This window comes from Moschus berezovskii, chromosome 9 (assembly GCF_049115385.1).
Source record: "Moschus berezovskii isolate FMDL1 chromosome 9, NW_MosBer_1.0, whole genome shotgun sequence".
Lineage (NCBI taxonomy): Eukaryota > Metazoa > Chordata > Mammalia > Artiodactyla > Moschidae > Moschus > Moschus berezovskii.
The window spans coordinates 13,411,678-13,425,359 of record NC_142468.1 but is presented as its reverse complement, the minus strand read 5'-3'; the positions used below and the strand labels follow the sequence as shown (position 1 = coordinate 13,425,359).

At 43.1% G+C, this 13,682-nt stretch overlaps 1 protein-coding gene across 9 annotated transcripts in view; it reads left to right on the top strand.

The window, feature by feature from the left end:
* The window catches only part of NRXN3 (neurexin 3), a 1,766,916-nt gene that overhangs the window by 586,292 nt on the left and 1,166,942 nt on the right, over positions 1-13,682 (top strand). The window lies entirely within an intron of this gene.

Genomic DNA, 13,682 nt, shown 5'->3' with positions numbered 1-13,682 from the left:
CCAGGACCAGTCCATGAAGCAGTGCTTGGTTTGGCTTAGTGCCAGAGGATCTTCCAGTGAGAGATAACTCAGCTTTGGGTTTGAGATGTTCTTCCCCAGCTAAAAATGACATCTTAATATAAAGGATTTGGTCAATAGGAATGTTCTTTGACAAATATCTGCTGCTATAGGACCTCTAGTTGTCTTCACTTAACAGAGCAGCTCTGTTAAAGCAGAATAAGAGCAAAAACCAGCAATGGGAAGGAAAAAAGTGTACTGAGCTGCATAAGCAAAGTAATTTATCTAGCTTATACACCTATAATTTAGTTTGCAAAAGGAAAATATTTACAGCAGTCTACCTAACCAATTACATTGCCAAAAAAATTACTTTAAAAAAATAAAACAAAACACTTCCAGGTATCTTACCCCTCTCCATTGCCATAACCCTTATGGATAATTTCTAACTTGAGGCCTAGGTCTAAAGGATAGGGGTCTCCAGAGTTGATTCCCAGTATCTGAATCAAATTCAATTACCTGTGATGAACCAGCTCTTAAACTCCCACATCCCCCTTATTGTTTTCTTCTTTGGGTTCAATGCATTGTCTCTGTAGGTTCTGAAATGTAGAGGAGCAGTCACATGAGAGGGGCCAGCATTGCAATATAGGGGGCTTATTATCTAACATACTTTTGTGATTTCAGGTCAGCAGCATATAGTGTCTTAGAAAGAACATGGACTTTGCAGTCAGTTAGACCTCGTTGAGTTTGAAACCCAGCTTGTCACTCATTGCCTTCTTATCTTGGGCAGGATTTGTGAGCCCTCTCTTCCCAACTCTTCTCATCTGTCATTCCTCCTTGGGCTGCCATGATGGCTGTCTAAGAAAAGATCCTCCTCACTCAAATTGTACTTATCTTCCAACATAATTTCCCAGCAACTCTCTTATTAGCTCCCTTGTTGCATAACTAATTACCATGGACCTAACTGCTTAAACCAACACAGTTTTTATCATATCACAATGTCTGGAGGCCTTAAGTCCAGTCATGGGTTGTTTGGAACCCAACTGCTTTAAGTCCCCACAAGGCTCAATCAGGGTGTCAGCCAGGGCTCTGATCTCATGTGAGACTTGGAATCATCCTCTGAACTCACATGGCTGTTGCCAGTATTCAGTTCGTTGCGGTTTTAGGACTGAGGTTTTTAGAGTCCCCTGGATTTCCCTTGTGGCTCAACTGGTAAAGAATCTGCCTGCAATGAAGAAGACCTGGGTTCTATCCCTGGGTTGGGAAGATCCCCTGGAGAAGAAAAGGCTGCCTACTCCAGTATTTCGGCCTGGAGAATTCCATGGAGTATACAGTCCATTGGGTTGCGAAGAGTCAAACATGACTGAGCGACTTTAACATTACAGTCCCTTGACATGTGGAATTTTCCATAGGTGGTTCACAGTTCCAAACAAACCTGCTCTTTTGAAGCCCAGTAAAGAAAGTCCAGCTTTTATGTATTTACTAACATAATCACATGAGTTAGGTCTCATCACCTTTGCTGTAATTTGTTGTTGAGAAGCAAGTCACATGCAGAGAGAGGAAATGACAACAAAGATGTGAACATCTGAGGTGAGGAGGAGCGTTGAGAGTCACCATAGGACCTGCCCATCATACTTTCAAAGTACAACAAGCCCCAGTGTGTCCTGTCTGTGCCTGTGCTGGTTGCTAATTGTTTCAGTGAAATTAGTCTCATCTTCCCAAAGAAATCAGAATTGGCAAACACTTGGGAAAGTGAGAGCTGTTTTCACATTCCTCCCCAGTGTAGAACAAGATAGCTGACGCAGGGCTTTTGTTTTCTGAGACTCCAGACTCAGTCTCAAAATTCTTTGAAGGACAATGCAGAAGAGAGAAATTACAGTTTGATCAGTGTTGGGAGGTGTTATGAAACCCATTTGCCATCCTTGAACTAGACTGTACATCCTGATGAGCTAGGGGCATGGGTTTACCCAGCATCATATAAAGGGAAGTGATGTCAGCCTGGCGCCTGCGGTCCTTAACACACCAGCACCTTTAGTAAGGACAACGATAATTCATGTGGAACTAACAGAAATTTCCACATATAAAGTGTGTCTTTTACTCTGTTCCCTAACAGGAAACATCAGAGAAAAACCTTAAAACTAACTAGATGACAATGCAGTAGAACACAATTATGCTTGCAAAGGGGGAAATAAGTATAGGTGGTGTAACTAGAGAAATTGTTAACACAACAGTTAAGAAAGTATATGAATTTGAGTCCCTTGGGAAGGAGAAATGTATCTGTAAATAAGTTTATTTCTCTGGCAATATTTCTTTGTAACATCTCCATGTGCTGAGAGTTTCCTTATCATGCTTTCATGACTGTATGAGTGAATTACTAGGATTACTATTATTTTCATTATATACTAAGTCTTATAAGAGATAAAAGGGCACCCATCCTGTACCTGTCCTTGGACTCAGTTTAACTTAGAGAAAAACAAAATTCTCTGTACAAGAAAAAGTTCTTATAAGATGGCAGAGACATACTATTGATCTAAGGCTCATTTATTTTAATAGAGAACCTTAGTCATGGATTATCAGTGGAAATCATTATATAGTAAGTGCAATTTTAGCAAGACATTATTCTTCTAGTTGCATAAGAGATCTCTACAGGATAAGAAACAAGAAAAGGTTATTTTACTGGAAAAAATAGGAGAAAGATATATATACATCTATTTAGGTATAAGTACATACAAACATATGTAAATAGGTCACTATGGAGAGCAACCAAGCTGGAATATATTTTCTACCCTTAAGGAGTGGACACAGTGCAGGTACTTAGTAAGCATGTAATTAATATTTACATATTTCAGGAACAGAATTTGGCACTAAAATGACAGTATTTGTCTATAATCATTTGAACCAGGGGATTGGAAATTGTCAGAAAGCGTCCCAACCAGTGCTGTTAAATCTATAGCTTTATTTTAACCCTGGAGACTATGGATAGTGACTCTACAGTCTATTCTATGGAACAGAATGTATAAAGGGTTTGTAAATAAATATTCATGGACTTATTTTATATAATTTCAAGGTTGAGAGTGGTGGAATGTTTCTCAGGATCTAATTACGAATAAGAGATAAACTGTTAGATGTTTGATCTCATATCAAAAAATATAATGATGTAATACTGAGATAATTTTAGAAAAATACACTTCAAGTAGGATATTGTCTTTGGAGCATGTTCAGTTCAGTTCAGTTCAGTTCAGTCGCTCAGTAGTGTCCGACTCTCCGCGACCCCATGAATCACAGCTCGCCAGGCCTCCCTGTCCATCACCAACCCCCAGAGTTCACTCAAACTCATGTCCACAGAGTCTGTGGTGCCATCCAGCCATCTCATTCTCTGTCGTCCCCTTCTCCTCCAGCCCCCAACCTTTCCCAGCATCAGAGTCTTTTCCAGTGAGTCAACTCGTCGCATGAGGTGGCCAAAGTATTGCAGTTTCAGCTTTAGCATCAGTCCTTCCAATGAACGCCCAGGATTGATCTCCTTTAGAATGGACTGGTTGGATCTCCTTGCAGTCCAAGGGACTCTCAAGAGTCTTCTCCAACACCACAGTTCAAAAGCATCAATTCTTTGGCAATCAGCTTTCTTCACAGTCCAACTCTCATATCCATACATGACCACGGGGAAAACCATAGCCTTGACTAGACGGACCTTTGTTGGCAAAGTTATGTCTCTGCTTTTTAATATACTATCTAGGTTGGTCATAACTTTCCTTCCAAGGAGTAAGCGTCTTTTAATTTCCTGGCTGCAATCAGCATCTGCAGTGATTTTGGAGCCCCAAAAAATAAAGTCTGACACTGTTTCCACTGTTTTCCCATCTATTTCCCATGAAGTGATGTGGAATATGGTAAATGTTGGTGACTCAGATGGTAAAGAATCTGCTTGCCATGAGGGAGACCTGGGTCGGGAAGATCCTCTGGAGAAGGAAATGGCAACCCACTCCAGTATTCTTGCCGAGAGAACTCCATGGGACTCTGGAGAACTCCAGAGGAGCCTGGCGGGCTATAGTCCATAGCGTCACAAAGAGTCAGACATGATTGAGTGACTACCTACCTGTTACATAGGGCAGTTTTGATACAGTATTTAAAGTTAATAAACTGGGTGACTTAAAACAACAGAAGTCAATTATATCATAGTTCTGGAGGCTAGAAGTAAGCCAATCCTGGCACTGGCAGGACCATACTGTCTTAGAAGATCTAGAAGAGTGTCCTTTCTTGCTCCTTCCTAGCATCTGCTAGTTTCCAGGAATTCTTGACATTTCTTGGCTGGTAGAGGCTTCACTCCAATTTCTGCCTCCATCATCATAGAGCTGTCTTCCTCTGTGTGTGGCTATCTCTGTGTCAAGATTCCTCCTTTAGGGCCAAACACTATCCAGTGTGACTTAACTCCAGTTAACTTGAGGTTAACTTAACTTTGATTTACATCTATAAGTACTTATCTCCAAATAAAGTCACATTTATAGGTACTGGGAGTTAGGAATTGAACATATATTTTTAAAAGACAGTTCAACCCACAGCAGTTACTAATTGGCTTCTCTTCTTCTGAGCTACCCTGTGATTGAAACTTAGTCATTTTCTCTAGGGAGAAGCACTTTGAAGATAGATGCTATATCAGATTGCCCCAGTCGCTTTTAGGTCTAGTCTACTCACTTTAGTAGAGTTCACTTCCATGCATTATACTGAACTCAAGGCATAACTAGAGAGGTTCAGAAACCAGTGACAAGGACACCCATGATTATACCAAAAGACAGAACAGAACGAGTACAGCACAGATGCAGTTAGGTGGAGATCTAGAATAGGGAGATGACCAAGCTGCTGAGAAGGTGATCGTGGCAGGGCAGTAGCAATTTGGGAGCAGAAACAGTGTTAGCAGAGGCTCAGAGATTTAAAAAAAAAAAAAAAAAGAACAAAGCACAGGATATGTTGTATGGCTGACTAGTGTCCATAATATGGAATCACAGGATTTGGCCTGTAGGTCTTCATTGTTTCGGAAAAAGAAAAGGAACTTCATGGGATTTTCCTGTCTATTTTCATTGCTAGGTGATGAACAGGTGGAGTGTCTCCAGGCACATGTGTGCATCTGTGTTGCTAAGGATCTATATGAGTACAGGTGTGATAATAGGATGGATTAATACCCCTGGATAATGGGCTTTCGTATTAAGATGTTAACTCTTAAAGCAACACTGTGATTTGGATTGTGTTGATATCCCCATTTTTCTGATAACTAAACTGTGACTTAAAACAGTAAGAAATGAATTCAGGGTTGCACAACCCTGATAAGTGTTGGGTGTATGTATTATGATTCTCCAGAAAAGCAGAACCCATAGGAGAGATACACATATATAGAAACACACAACAGAGAGATTTATTTTAGGAATTGGCTCATGCTGTGACTGTGGAGTGCAAGAAGTCTCATGATTTACCATCTGCATGTCAGAGAAGAGGAAAGCTGGCGGTGTAATTCAGTCTGAGACCAAAAGGTCTGGGAAACAGAGAGCTGAGGTCCAAGGGCAGAAGAAGATGGATGCATCAGTTCAGGCAGAGAGAGCAAATTGCCCTCCTCTGCCTTTTTGTTATGTTTGGGCCCTCAGTGGATGGAATGATACCCTCATCTTGGGGAGGTTCATCTATTTATTTGGTTCACCAATTCAAATACTAACCTTTTCTAGAAACCCCATTGCAGGCACACCCTGAAATGATATTTTACCAGCTGTTTGGGTATTCCTAAGCCCAATTAAAAGTTCACACAAAATTAATCATTACAGACCAGGAACTGAACCCCAATTTGGCTGGTCCCAGAGCACACACAGTGTGCTGGGCTCCAAAATCACGCAGATGGTGACTGTAGCCATGAAATTCAAAGACACTTACTCCTTGGAAGGAAAGTTATGACCAACCTAGCTAGCATATTAAAAAGCAGAGACATTACCTTGCCAACAAAGGTCTATCTAGTCAAGGCTATGGTTTTTCCAGTGGTCATGTATAGATGTGAGAGTTGGACTGTGAAGAAAGCTGATCGCCGAAGAATTGATGCTTTTGAACTGTGGTGTTGGAGAAGACTCTGGAGAGTCCCTTGGACTGCAAGGAGATCCAACCAGTCCATCCTAAAGGAGATCAGTCCTGGGTGTTCACTGGAAGGACTGATGCTGAAGCTGAAACTCCAATACTTTGGCCACCTCATGTGAAGAGTTGACTCACTGGAAAAGACTCTGATGCTGGGAGGGATTGGAGGCAGGAGGAGAAGGGGACAACAGAGGATGAGATGGCTGGATGGCATCACCCACTCGATGGATATGGGTTTGGGTGAACTCTAGGAGTTGGTGATGGACAGGGAGGCCTGGCGTGCTGTGGTTCATGGGGTCTCAAAGAGTCGGACATGACTGAGCAACAGGACTGAACTGAGTGCACACACTGGTAGCTGCACAGCAGAGCTTATGGTTGGGCTTGGGGAAACTAGCACTTCGGTGCCATGCACTTAGGTGTATTTGTTCTCAGAGTGAGTTCTCTCTGTATCATCTTGGGACTAATGCTGTGTGTAGGGAGACTTTTGAAGATAGCAATAATATCTGTGTACTTTAGATGAAATGTATCTTGGAGCAAAGATGTACAAAGATGGCTCTTGCTTCTCCATTCTTATTTATAAAAATTAGCGAATTTGTTAACAGGGAAATAATGGCCACATGACTCCAGTAGATAAGATAATTTGAGAGTAAAAAACACAGTGCCTTAGAGACGTTTACATTATTTGTTTTCTAGATAAAAAAATAAGAAATTAAGAGACTCAAAGTGATTTTTTTTAAAGTGTATGACATTTAGTTGTTGATCAGTAATTTTTAAATAAAAAAATAAATGTCTAAATCAAAAGGAAAATTTGTGGCCAGATAAAGACTATTTGAGGCTTTTTTACTCCAAGTTCAGTGTATTTTCTACTATATTTTTTAAAAAAGGAAATTGGCAGAGGTTTGGAGAGAAGGAACAAAATAAGGTGTGGAAATGGTGAGACAGGGAGATGGAGGGAGGTGGCTGTTGAGTGTACACCTTTGGGGAGGGAGGTGCTGAAGGGAGCCATCTGAATGCTGGTAAATCCACTCTAAAAAGGGCGGTGACTTTAGTCATCGGAAGTAATGCTATAGAAGGGAAGTAGCAATCGGAACAGTGCAGTTTCAGGGATGGCCCTTTACAGAACCCTCCCATGGTACTGTGCTGTCATTAATACTTGTCTCATCCTAGTCTCCTGGGCTTTGTCAATGCTTCGTACCACTTAAGGAAAGCATGGTTGCTAATTGTACTGAACATGTGCAGAAGTGGCATCATGGAGCAAGACCAGGCAACCCCAGCCCTAATGCGCTTGATTATGGTCTCTGGAGTGAAAAGCCGTCTCTCAAAAGCTTCTGCAAGACAGCTATTGGGAGGCATGGTAGGAAGATTTAGTGCTGCAATTTGAAGGGTCGATGTCTAAGCTTTTCAATGGCTCCTGACACCTCAGATGGATTCTAGGTGGCTCCCCAAGGGGTACAAGTCTAACCATCATCCGCATAAATTTATCTCTCTCTGAATAGGGGCCCATCCTTCTCTTATGAGAGCTCAGCGCCAAGTTGTAGAGGTAGGACCAACACACCAAGTGATGAGTGAGCTTTCACTGCTGAGTTGCATACCTTTGATGGCCTATTCAAAATTCAGAGAGAGAAGAGATCAAAGCGGGTGACGGTGCTTAGAATTCAGGAGGGGAGAGTGGCAGAACTTGAAGGCACTTGGCTTGCTCTGGAGAAATGGACAGTTGGCATCAGGATGGATTCCAAGGCTTGAGAACAGCCTGCAGGGGCAATGGGAGTGCACACACAGTGGCTTGAGTGGAATAGGAAATGTGTGTTCCATTTGATTATATCAAACTGTTTTAGTTTGTCTTGAACACACCCTATCACTTACTAATTTCCCTTATTTGCAAAAAAAGATATTAAGCCTTAGGCTCAGTCTTTAGAGGTGTTATTAACATTATTTTATTTCCATTTTATTTTTATGGCTCACTTCTATAGACAAATGATAACTCTTTCCATTTTTAGTACTAGTATAAATTTCTTTTCAAATACAAATATGTGGAGTAACAAGAAGTGAGGCAGTTCAAAGAAAAAGGTTAAGTAAGAATTCAGGATGTGTCTAGATTTGGGCTTCTCTCGTAGCTCAGTTGGCAAAGAATCCGCCTGCAATGCAGGAGACCTGGGTTCAATCCCTGGATGGGGAAGATCCCCTAGAAGGAAATGGCAACCCACTCCAGTATTCTTGCTTGGAGAATCCCATGGACAGAGGAGCCTGGCAGGCTATAGTCCATGCAATTTCAAGAGTTGGACACAGCTTAGCAACTCAACCACCAAACAGATAGACAAGTGTGTGCCAATGCTGCATCACTGACCAGAGTTTGGGAAGAGCACTGTTGACAAGCGGCCGTTGTGGGATGTTGATCCTGATCTTTCAATTTCTCATCCTCTTTCCGTTACTCACCATGGATATTCCAGCAAAATGCAATTGCTGCTTGTTCCCCATAAACCATCCTTACGTTCACCCTTACTTCTCCCTGCTGTCTGTCCATTTTCCAAGTGAAAATGTTTTCTTTGGAGCACTCAAACTGGCCTAGCACTAAGTACGCGCCAGTAAATATTTGACGAGTAAATGAGTATGAGAAGGAGTTCATAAATAAATCAGGTGTGACTTTTGAAAAAAATTGTCTTGTGATCGGATCTGAACTAGAGTAATGGCAGTGAAAAGCAAGAGAAAGGGCCAGTCCAGGTGACACTTGAGAAATAAGGGATCGGATTGAGGTCACTGCTCCTTAGACTTCAATCTGCACACCAGGCATGTGGGCCTCTTGTGGAAATGCAGATACCGATTCAGGAGGTCTGGCATGAGGCCTGAGGTTCTGTATTCCTAACGGGCTCCCAGGAATGCTGATGTTGCTGGCGGGTGGATATATGTTGAGCTGTGAAGTTGTAGTGATATTGGAGGGGGTGGGTGATGAACTCCTGGTTTTAATATTAGTTTATGTACTGATGTGGTTTCATCGGGTCTTAGTTGCGCATGCATGATCTTCATTGAGTCACGTGGGCTCTTTCTCACAGTGGACAGGCTCAGAGGGCATGCGGGCTTAGTTGCCCCCTGGCAGGTAGGATTTTAGTACCCCGACCAGGGATCTAACCCATGTCCCTTACATTGCAAGATTCTCAACCACTGGACGACCAGGGAAGTCTCTCTGGTGGTACTTAAATTTAAAAAAAAAAAAAATTACTATTTTAAAGATGAAGTTTTAAAGAAAAAAACTCCTAAAAATTCAGGGAGATTCTTTTTTCCTGTAAACGTTCACCGTGTTTGTCAATTCTACAGCCTCCTGTTTTACTGTTGTAACGCATTTTTGGTCACATTTTGTTCTTGTTTCTCCTAAGTGTAGAGGCCTGATTGGCCCATAATAACCACTGAGCAGAGGAACGCTGTGATGTACCGCATGATCATGATCTCAGTAAACCAAGTTTGTTTGCACTGGGGTGGAGTTGCCCAAGGTAACCAATAAGGGCAAAGCTCTTCCACAAACTCAGGTGCTCTGCATGGGTACTTTTCCCCTCTTCACTTGTTGCCACCCAGTAATGAAAGCTCTCAACCTAAATTGTTCCTCTAGCTCTTGGGACTGTAGGTGGGAAACTCTGTCGGTCACAATGGAGACTCTATGGGTCATGGTGGAGACTCTGAGTCACAGTGGAGACTCTGTGGGTCATGGTGGAGACTCTGTGGGTCACGATGGAGACTCTGTGGGTCAAGGTGGAGACTCTGGGTCACGATGGAGACTCTGTGGGTCAAGGTGGAGACTCTGGATCACGGTGGAGACTCTGTGGGTCAAGGTGGAGACTCTGGGTCATGATGGAGACTCTGTGGGTCAAGGTGGAGACTCTGTGGATCACGGTGGAGACTCTGTGGGTCAAGGTGGAGACTCTGGGTCACGGTGGAGACTCTGTGCGTCACGGTGGAGACTCTGTGGGTCACGGTGGAGACTCTGTGCATCACGGTGGAGACTCTGTGCATCACGGTGGAGACTCTGTGGGTCATGGTGGAGACGCTGGGTCACGGTGGAGACTCTGTGCGTCACGGTGGAGACTCTGTGGGTCATGGTGGAGACTCTGTGGGTCACGATGGAGACTCTGTGGTCACGGTGGAGACTCTGGGTCACGGTGGCGACTCTGTGGGTCATGGTGGAGACTCTGTGGGTCACGGTGGAGACTCTGTGGGTCAAGGTAGGAATTCTGTGGGTCACGATGGAGACTCTGTGGGTCAAGGTCGGAATTCTGTGGGTCACGATGGAGACTCTGGATCAAGGTGGAGACTCTGTGGGTCACGATAGAGGCTCTGTGGGTCACGGTGGAGACTCTGTGGGTCACGGTGGAGACTCTGTGGGCCAAGGTCGGAATTCTGTGGGTCACGATGGAGACTCTGTGGGTCATGGTGGAGACCCTGTGGGTCAAGGTCGGAATTCTGTGGGTCACAATGGAGACTCTGTGGGTCACGGTGGAGACTCTGTGGGTCAAGGTCGGAATTCTGTGGGTCACGATGGAGACTCTGTGGATCAAGGTGGAGACTCTGTGGGTCACGGTGGAGACTCTGTGGGTCAAGGTGGAGACTCTGTGGGTCATGGTGGAGACTCTGTGGGTCAAGGTCGGAATTCTGTGGGTCATGATGGAGACTCTGTGGGTCAAGGTCGGAATTCTGTGGGTCGCGATGGAGACTCTGTGGATCAAGGTGGAGACTCTGTGGGTCATGGTGGAGACTCTGTGGGTCAAGGTCAGAATTCTGTGGGTCATGATGGAGACTCTGTGGGTCAAGGTGGAGACTCTGTGGGTCACGGTGGAGACTCTGTGGGTCAAGGTCGGAATTCTGTGGGTCACGATGGAGACTCTGTGGGTCAAGGTCGGAATTCTGTGGGTCACGGTGGAGACTCTGTGGGTCAAGGTCAGAATTCTGTGGGTCACGATGGAGACTCTGTGGGTCACGGTGGAGACTCTGTGGGTCAAGGTCGGAATTCTGTGGGTCACGATGGAGACTCTGTGGGTCACGGTGGAGACTCTGTGGGTCAAGGTCGGAATTCTGTGGGTCACGATGGAGACTCTGTGGGTCACGGTGGAGACTCTGTGGGTCAAGGTTGGAATTCTGTGGGTCACGATGGAGACTCTGTGGGTCAAGGTCAGAATTCTGTGGGTCACGGTGGAGACTCTGTGGGTCAAGGTTGGAATTCTGTGGGTCACGATGGAGAATCTGTGGATCAAGGTGGAGACTCTGTGGGTCACGATGGAGACTCTGTGGGTCAAGGTTGGAATTCTGTGCGTCACGATGGAGACTCTGTGGGTCAAGGTGGAGACTCTGTGGGTCAAGGTCGGAATTCTGTGGGTCACGATGGAGACTCTGTGGGTCACGGTGGAGACTCTGTGGATCAAGGTAGGAATTCTGTGGGTCACGATGGAGACTCTGTGGGTCATGATGGAGATTTTGTGGGTCAAGGTGGAGACTGTTGGTCAAGGCCGTTTGAGTGTTGCAGGGGTAAGAATTCTTCTCCCCTTCTTCTCTGTTCTTCCTCCCCAGGAGCAGAGGGAAGAGACCATATGCAGTGTCAGCCAGGCACTCCCCTGCTGCTGGGGGCTGTCTCCCTGCCAGAACCTGGTGATTGCTGTTTTACAAAAGCGCATTTTGGGGACGGGCAGATCCCTGACAGCACGCTAAAGTAACAAACACAGAATTCAGTTCCCTCCCTCCCCCATGGTTACAGACCTTACTTGGCTTTTTCTTTTTCCATTTTTATTTTAGGTTCAGTAGCTTCAGTCAAGAACCACAAATTAAGTTGTGTACCACAGTCTTCCGGCTCCTATGCTGTCACTAGGCAGTAATTACCGCTCAACATCCTTCCCCAACATTGACATCTTCACCAGCCTGAAAAACCAAAACACATTTATTTGTTTTAGGCTGGTTTTCTTCTATTAATTTTAATAATCCATGTACTGTTCTTTCTTAATTTCTTATTTGCATGTTCTATGTCTGCTGTTACTTAATTTTTGTGGTGTTTCTCAGAAATGTGAAATTAGCTATTCCAGATACTAGGTTCAGAAGATTCAGTATGTCACACAGCATTATAGTGGTTAAATACCAGGACTGGAACCTGACCTTGCTGGTTCAGAGATAATTTGTGAGAAAAGATCAGGACCTGAATTCCCTTGGGAAAGAGGATATAGATATAGATGATATAGATATAGATATATAGATATAGCTATCTATAGATAGATAGATATTTAGATATATATAAATAGAATACATCTAAATATATATATCTAAATATATATTTATAAATATATGTACGAATATGTATGTACTACTGCATATGTGTGTATATATAATTAATAATAAAATCAGTATATGCCCATTTTGAAAAAAACTGGAAAATACTGAAAAAAAGATAGTAAAACATAATCATTATCCAAATTTATCAACCAAAAATAGCTGCAATTTGCATTTTAGTATAGTAAACATTTTCCTATATATAAAAGAGAGTACACTTACCTTTTTGCCTATTGCTGATTTTTAACCTAAAACTTTATAATAAGAACTTAGCAATGTTGTTAGAAGTCTGTGGCCTCTTTATTATATTAAATTATATGTATTTTTTCATTGATCATCAAATTAATGGATGTTTACTCTAGAAGTTTTGTAAACACTGAAATTTTAAAGAAAAAATAATCCATAATTATATAACTCACAGTTAATAAGCATTACTCTATAGTATACTTCTTTCATACATCAGTTCAGTTTAGTTCAGTCACTCAGTTGTGTCCGACTCTTTGTGACCCCATGGACTGCAGCTCTCCAGGCCTCCCTGTCCATCACCAGCTCTTGGAGTTTGCTCAACCTCTTGTACATCGAGTCAGTGATGACATCCAGCCTTCTCATCCTCTCTTGTCTCCTTCTTCTCCTGCCTTCAATCTTTCTCTCCCAGCATCAGGGTCTTTTCCAGTGAGTCAGTTCTTCGCATCAGGTGGTCAAAATATTGGATCAGTCCTTCCAATGAATAGTCAGGACTGATTTCCTTTTGGATAGACTGGATCTCCTTGCAGTCCAAGGGACTCTCAAGAGTCTTCTCCAACACCACAGCTCAAAAGCATAAATTCTTTGTCTCTCAGCTTTTTTTATACTTCAACTTTCACATCCATACATGACTATTGGAAAAACCATAGCTTTCAGTAGATGGACCTTTGTTGGCAAAATAATGTCTCTACTTTTTAATATGCTATCTAGGTTGGTCATAACTTTCCTACCAAGGAGTAAGCATCTTTTAATTTCATGGTGGCAGTCACCATCTGCGGTGATTTTGGAGCCCAAAAATATAAAGTCTGACCCTGTTTCCACTGTTTCCCCATCTATTTCCCATGAAGTAATGGGACCAGATGCCATGATCTTAGTTTTCTGAATGTTGAGCTTCAAGCTAACTTTTTCACTCTCCTCTTTTACTTTCATCAAGAGACTTTTTAGTTCCTCTTCACTTTCTGCCATAAGGATGGTGTCATCTGCATATCTGAGGTTATTGATATTTCTCCCGGCAATCTTGATTCCAGCCTGTGCTTCTTCCAGCCCAGCAT